The sequence below is a fragment of the Cottoperca gobio genome, chromosome 9 (assembly GCF_900634415.1).
Source record: "Cottoperca gobio chromosome 9, fCotGob3.1, whole genome shotgun sequence".
Lineage (NCBI taxonomy): Eukaryota > Metazoa > Chordata > Actinopteri > Perciformes > Bovichtidae > Cottoperca > Cottoperca gobio.
The window spans coordinates 9,957,305-9,965,951 of record NC_041363.1 but is presented as its reverse complement, the minus strand read 5'-3'; positions in this window follow the sequence as shown (position 1 = coordinate 9,965,951).

Sequence of the window (8,647 nt, the reverse complement as noted above, 5' to 3'; positions counted from 1 at the left end):
CGCATTTTTCTTTATTTTACAAGCGATGTATTATTTCCCTTTGTGTTGCACTGTAACTGTGAATTCATATTTCAAGACTGAGCAGTTTACATGTGTTAGTTCCACTGTTTGTCATCTGTGTGATTAGATGACACAAATAAATATACCCTTTAAATAACACCTAAATCAGGGGTGGTGAACTTTTTTTTTTTTTTAGATGACATGACCACGTTGCACTCGTGTTGCGTTCAAGGACCCTGACCTTGGCCAGGAAAAACAGTCAATCGTCCGTTTTATTCTATTGCTGACTAGATTAATTGTTTTGGTTATTTGGAGTTGATTTTTTGCTTGTGTTTATGAATTACCTCGAGGGCCGGATCAAATGGTCTCGCGGCCAAAAACAACAACACAAATAACTTGAATCAAAACGTTCTTTCTTCTCAGAACCGTACTGGTGCTGCTCTTTCCAAGCAAACAAAGGGGGAAACCCAACCACCATGGCTTTCTTTCAAGTAACATATATCGCCACAGAGCCCTCTAGAACAGAGAGTTTACAAGTTTAACAAATATACATTGTTTTCAAATGCAACAAATGTTACTTTGCCTTGGTTAATGGAAATTAGAACCGTAAATGAAATAAAGAACTGAAAAAAAAAAATAGGCTGAGCAAATTGTTAGTGAGGAAGCTAGTGCTTCACCACACTCTGATCCTAGGTTAGGTTTTATTGATAATTTGTATTGTTTGTTCTGGTGCTAGTCATCAAATTATTTAAATGTTCTTAGAAAACATAACAGTTATTTCTATAAACTGAAATATTACAGCACAGCTTGTGACTTGGTGGACACTGGGGTCTCAGGTGTTGGCTTAAAAATGACATTGTGTACATGCCATATTCATATATAGCTGTTATAGTTTGAGTTTTAATAAGTCTATTTAAATATCACCTGGAGCCCTTAAAGTCCGATATTTCTTCAATCTAGTGCGCAATAACTTGTTTGCTTGTGGTTCTAGACCAATATCGCTAGGGGGGCCTGGTTGGGGCCAAGTGTTTTGTCAGAGGGGCACATTCAACCCGAGGTACATTCAAGTCGGGACAAAAGAGACAAAGAAGTGTTCAAGCCTTCAACATCAGATCAGAATCAGAATTTGGTTTATTGCCAAGCAGGTTTTCACATACAAGGAATTTGCTTTGGTGTGTAATGGTGCAAACATAAACACAGTAGGAGAAATTAAATAAAAATAAGAGCAAATACAGAAGAATATAAATATAGAAAAAAAGAATGTACAGAATGTAATGAAAAATATGTACAGTATATCTTTATTAAATTAAAATGAAATGTGTTGTAGTAGAAGAAATGTGCAAAATACTCAGAGGGATGTGCAAAGGTTCCCACATACGGAGTATGAGGTAGAGTTTGTAGGGTACAGATGTGTGATCACAAATGACAGGGGGGGGAGGGAGAGACAGTGTCAGTGGGGGTCTCTGGCATTGTTGATGAGGCCAACTGCAGAGGGGAAGAAGCTATTCATATGGCGTGAGGTTTTGGTCCTGATGGACCGCAGCCTTCTGCCGGATGGGAGTGACTGAAAAAGTCTTTGTCCAGGGTGGGAGGGGTCTGCTGCAATCTTACCTGCGCGCTTTCGGGTCCTGGAGGCGTGCAGGTCCTGGAGGGATGGCAGATTGCAGCTGATCACCTTCCCCGCAGAGCGAATGACACGCTGCAGTCTGACCTTGTCCCAGTCAGTGGCAGCAGTGTACCAGATGGTGATGGAGGAGGTGAGGATGGACTCGATGATGGCAGTGTAGAAGTGCACCAGCATCATCTTTGGCAGGTTGAATTTCCTCAGCTGCCGCAGGAAGTACATTCTCTACTGTACTTTTTTGATGATGCTGATGTTCAGCTCCCACTTCAGGTCCTGGGTGATGATGGTGCCCAGGAAGCGTAAAGGACTCCACAGAGTCCACAGGGGAGTCACACGGGGTGATTGGGGCAGGTGTGGCTGGGCTCTTCCTGAAGTCCACTATCATCTCCACTGTCTTTAGAGCGTTGAGCTCCAAGTGGTTCACACCGCACCAGGTCACCTGTCGTTCAATCTCCCAACTGTAGGCCGACTCATCCCTGCCAGAGGTGAGTCCGATGAGGGTGGTGTCATCCACGAACTTCAGGAGCTTGACAGATTGGTGATTGGAGGTGCAGCTGTTGGTGTACAGGGAGAAGAGCAGAGGAGAAAGAACGCAGCCTTGGGGGGATCCGGTGCTGATGGTCCTGAAGTCAGAGACACGTTTCCCCAGCTTCAAGAGCTTTTGGCTCTTACGGCTCCCAAATGGCTCTTCATTTAGTATCCCTCGGAGCCTTCTAGTTTACCCTAATTTAGCAATTATAAATGGTTTGTGTGTTGGTAAGCAATTTTTCATTCAGAGTTTTCATAAAAGCCTTATTTTGTATGCATTTCTTTCGTTACGAAAAAAAATACACAGTTACTATTGTTTAACATTTAATCAAACCTTTAAATTAACAACTTAACACAGAACCACAGCAAACAAATCAAATCAATAACGTATGACGTATGACGTCAGACACCCGGCGTATTTCACCCCTTGAGGACTTTTATCTGAAGTGCAGTGCACACACGAGTAGGGAGGGCGTGAGACGGTATGTTTGTCGATTTGTGGAATATATCTATGATAGCTATATCGAACTTAAAAACTAATTTGCTCCTTTTATAATTAATTTGTTGGATTTTTTACACTTTCCTCCGCTCTGTCTCTGACTGTGCGCATGTGTTTGTGTGTCGGGAGCGAGCGCAGCCCTGAAATCCTGCCTGAAATTTTCCATGCTACTATTACTACTAGTAGTGTGGCATTTCCGCGGGCTCCGTTGGCAGCGCGCAGTGTTTGCAGTGCAGTGCACAGGGAAGGCGGGAGATGGGTAACACTGGGAGAGAATGTTTGTCAATCTATGATAGCTATATCGAACTTAAAAACTAATTTACGGATATATATCCGTTAGTTTGTGCTCACATTTAGGATACTAGTAAGCCAATCAGTCGCCTCAGTCACGACCTCGGGAATTTGAGAGAAAGCAGGTGGATGGATCTGTAGTTCAGGTATGTCTGTTCAAAGATTACCACGCATATGCTAAAGCATTATATCGAAACATTATGTTAGACCAGGGGTTTGTAGTGTGGATTTAGGTCTTAATGATATTTAAAGTCATGAGAAAGTACCAACGATGCTAGCTAAAACAAAACTAGACTATGGAAGAAAATAGTTCTGACTGAGTGGTAATGACAGGAGGGTGTCAGGGTAGAGAATAATTAGGAATACTGTATAATGTTTCTGATGGGAAACTATATCTCCAACAGGAAGTGTGAGGGGAACGACCAACAGAGGACCACAATCAAGTTTTGTGATCCAGAAAGCCTTTCCAGCACTGATCCCTAACATGAATAGTAGGTTTCTAACAATTTACCAACTTGAAACTGTGTCCAAGGTAAACCATTAGAGAGCCTTCAGTTTAATTTGTATTTTTGTCTTGACAGAGCTGACAGTCATCGTTTTGCTGCTGTGTACAGCTAGACTCACTCTGTGCTTTCCAGCAAGTCATGGTATGTCTTCTATTGTTTACCCCCTTTTCATGATAAAAGAAACGTTTGTAAGATAATATATATATATATATATATATATATATATATATATATGTATATGACTTCACACATCTTTACTCATTTTTTAAAATCATTTTCTCCCTGCTTTTTATTTTATTTTTATAAAAATATATATATAAAATAAATAAAAAAAAAAAAAAAAAATATATATATATATATATATATATATATATATATATATATATATATATGTCTGTCTGTAGATAGATAGATAGATAGATAATATATATACGTTTATGATGTTACAGGTGGAAACAGTTCTGCTGATGTTACAGATGGAAACAGTTCTGAACAGGTGTTTTTCTGCAAGGATCCAGGTTGTGCCGATAATTTGACTTCTGTATATTGTGACGACAAGTCGATGCTAACCAATTCCAGTAGCATTCCAGTTTGTACAGTCCCTCTACTGCCCAATACTGTCTGCCAGCATGACGGTCGGGCATTCATTTCCACTAATTCAGGGAAGGGCTGTGAATTTGAAAGGAACGTCCTTATTGAGACCATAAAATGTACAGGTATTTACATTTACTTTCTAAAGCATTACATTGTGATTTTCTTGTAATCATTCAAGTGACGCAAACGTGTCATGATGCCACATTTTGATTTACATTTGTTGCTTAAATGTGGCCTGTCAGTAATGTTTGTTAAACTTATTCTTTAAATTGTACTGCCTAGTTTCTGTTGCATAATAATAATAATAATAATAATAAATTGAATTTATATAGTGCTTTTCAAGACCGCAAAGCCGTCATGACTCACTCCAGCAGAGGGTACTGTTTGTTAACAATTTCGTGTTGGCGGGACATTGTGTTACTGCATAATGCTCGAATTTCCCATCCACGTTTTATCTGTTGAATCTCTCTGCTGAGGCCCTTTTTTGCTGCCTTTTAATCTGTGCACTCTTCACAAAAAGCTACACAAAACACCCTTGATGCCAAACTAGATTCTGGATTTATTCTCATTGAAATGTTTGAACTGGACTATGATTGACTGAACTGTTCATACTGATAATCATAAATACATCATAATCATTTAGAATTCAACACTAATTAAAACCTAAATACATATTCACTTTGCATACATGTTAATTATATTTTCTGAAGTCCGTTAACTGATGCCATTCTGTCTAATAACACTTCTCTTTTTTTCTCAATTAGACCAGATCAGCATTTGTAATTTTACGAGAGGTTAGTTTTTCCTGCAGATACACACTTTGCATTATGTTGCTCACTGTTTTGACCGACCAGCGACCAGAGTTTTTCCTCTTTCATCTAGTTACTGCATCATCAGGAGTCACCACAGAGGCAACGCCAAAGGAACAATCAACCACTAAACGCATCAGTATCTGTAAGTTCTGAACACCAGTAAGTCTGATACTCTGTTTGCTTACTCCATGTTTCGTCTGCTTCTGGACAAACAACTGTTGACCGCAGCCAGTGGTGAATCTTTTTTCACATTTCGGTTCGCCTACACTACAGTATGTTTGCCATGATTTGTTGAACAAAAAAAAAATCCCTCGGAGCCTTCTAGTTTACCCTAATTTAGCAATTATAAATGGTTTGTGTGTTGGTAAGCAATTTTTCATTCAGAGTTTTCATAAAAGCCTTATTTTGTATGCATTTCTTTCGTTACAAAAAAAATACACAGTTACTATTGTTTGACATTTAATCAAACCTTTAAATTAACAGCTTAACACAGAACCACAGCAAACAAATCAAATCAATAACGTATGACGTATGACGTCAGACACCCGGCGTATTTCACCCCTTGAGGACTTTTATTTAAATGTAAGCGCGTCGGGAGAAAGTGAAGAAATGAGCGAAAACCGAAAAAGAAGCACTGCACTAAAGACTTTTATCTAAAGTGCAGTGCACACACGAGTAGGGAGGGCGTGAGACGGTATGTTTGTCGATTTGTAAGTTTTTCCTGCGGATACACACTTTGCATTATGTTGCTCACTGTTTTGACCGACCAGCGACCAGAGTTTTTCCTCTTTCATCTAGCTACTGCATCATCAGGAGTCACCACAGAGGCAACGCCAAAGGAACAATCAACCACTAAACGCAACAGTATCTGTAAGTTCTGAACACCAGTAAGTCTGATACTCTGTTTGCTTACTCCATGTTTCGTCTGCTTCTGGACAAACAACTGTTGACAGCAGCCAGTGGTGAATCTTTTTTCACATTTCGCTTCGCCTACACTACAGTATGTTTGCCATGATTTGTTGAACAAAAAAAAAAGCTTTTTGCTACTAATCTGACTCTCCCTCTCTGTCTTGGTGCTTTCGCTCAGGTTTGTCTTTCAAATGCTGACAATCAGTGTTATTTGTTTCATTTACTGTGTATTGATACAATCATCTTAAATATCCATCTCTTGATTCCACAGGTGTGATAGTAGGACTAGTAGGACTAGTAGGACTAGCAGTAATCTTATGTCCGATTGTATATTGGTGGATAAGGAAACGAAACAGAGAGCGAAATCGAAACCAGCCAGAAAGGTAATTGAAATATATTTAGTTATTCACAAAGTTCCCTTTATTCATATGTTAAGCTAATGTGATATCATTTTACCAACATGTTCTCATGTTTTATATGAATTTGTCTCAGGGAACTGGGTGTGGATGTACCCCTAAATGAGATTCCTGGCCATGGAGAAACCAGTGAGAGGTTAGTGGACATTACAGTAAATGGGCAGCATTTAACCCGGAGTATGTAGATTTAAATATACTCATTCTGACTTTTTACACCTTCAGGGAACCTCTTGGTGGTGATGAAAATTAATGATGACAGCTCTTTCTGAATGTGTCTATGGATCTTAAACGCCTGTCAGTACTGGCGAAAAGTTCAGTTCATGTCTGGCGTGTTCGGCGTATCGTCTGCGTCCTTCAAACGATCACAACTTACCCTTAATTTATATCAACCTACTGCTGATATTTCGTATGCGCCGGCATACGTTTGTGTAATGTGTGACAGGGCCTTTAGCCTTAACTTTTTATTTTGGACATTTTAATATTGACCTATTTAGTTTATAGATCTGTATGCACATCTGCACCGTGCTGTTGGCAATACTTCTATTTGCACTGAGTCTGCTCAGGTTTACACAGACACTGTTGCAATTTATCTTTGTATTTGTAACAGACTTTACTTATATGTTTTGTCTCTTAACTTTATTATGTTGTCTTACTTTTAATGGTGGTGGAGGGGGGGGGGGGGGGGGGGGTGACGACAGATGTGTGATGTCATATGTCTTTTAAGTTACTGGATGCCTGCCTATCTCTATCTCTATCTCTAAGGGTCTAAGGCAGGGGTCGGGAACCTTTTTGGCACGGAGAGCCATAAAAGCCAAATATTTTTAAATGTATTTCCTTGAGAGCCATATTTTTAATGAAATTGAGTTTTAAGTATATCACGTCTCCGAGTACTAAAAGCGCTATCAGTGTTTCCCCTACCATTGTCTGTAACCCCCCACGGAACCCCGCTTATATTATTTATCTAATTTATGTGCACGTTTCTGTGTCTACTGCACGGGTGTCAAACTCAAGGCCACAATTATATCCAGCCGCGAGAAAATATCATGTCTATCATAACTGGCCCGCTGGTTTTGGTAATTAAATCAATGCATGGCACAACCACGGGAAAATACATATTTGAGGAAGTATCTAAATGTGTTAGAAATTAAACTGCCCCGGGACTGACGACAGACAGAGCCTGCGATGTGATGAAAAGAGCACCAGGATGCTCTGGAGATGGAACATGTAATAAGCACTGTAACACAGACAGGAAACTTTCTAAGAGTCAATGTAAGTCTTTTCCTGAGGAGATACATTCTGAACATGGCGGTGCGATGGCTCACCACAGATCTCTGGGATGAAAAGTGTGGATGTGAGCTGGCCTGTTTGTGCGACATAACGAAGCATCTCACTGTTAAACCTGCAGCTTCAGGGCCGTGTGATCACAGACATGTGTGATGCAGTGAGAGCTTTCCAAGCCGAGCTGCCTGTGGGAGACTCTGATGTAGCAGGAAACTTTGGTCACTACGTGTTTCCAAACACTGACAAACCATCTCCACCGCTGTGTTCCCGACTGCGCATGAACTGCTCAGCAATCCGTTTGCAGTTGACGTGGAAACAGCACATGTGAACATCCAAATGGAGCTTGTTGACCTCCAGTGTAATGACACACTCAAGGCAAAGTGTGACTCTGTGAGCGCTGCAGTTTCCAAGCTTCACCCCCGAAACGATGCCTTAATGTTGGCCCTCTCTGTGATTGAGTTTGACACCCCTGGTCTACTGCTTGCTTTCCGCAGTTTCTCCTCTGCTGTTTCGAAAAGTGCAGGGCTCCGCACCCTACACACACTGACACGCACACAAAACGCACAGACACATACACACACGCACACAGTTACAGTCAGAGACGGAGTGGAGGAAAGGAGAGGGGAGAACTAAAACAAAATCCGCTGCTAAATGTTTTACTCTAAATGACACAGTATAATTATATATTACTTGTTAATCATGTTTAAAAATGTCAGCTCAAAATTGTCTGCGAGCCATATCTCGTCATCGAAAGAGCCATATATGGCTCGCGAGCCATAGGTTCCCGACCCCTGGTCTAAGGACAGAGGGTGTCGTATGCTGTATGTGTACACTGAGACACATTTGTGATATTGGGCTATATAAATAATTTTGATTTGATTTTGTTGAATAAATGTTATGTGTGTGAAACCATCACTTTATTTCAAGTCTCCACCCATAGACTGCCTCCATCACAAGTTACTGAATATTATTGTATCCCTCTCGGTATCACAGGGCTGCCAACATGTCATGCAACTTAGATGTGCTTTCTAAAATGTAAGGTTTAAGGTGAACTAATACAGTTGGGAGGTATAATGGGGATATTATTGTCATACTAATTTTAGGTAATGAAATTAAACATGTATTTTGAACTAAACTGAAGCCTCGGATGTTTGATTGAGAATCCTGTTGAGGCCAGCAGAGGGCAT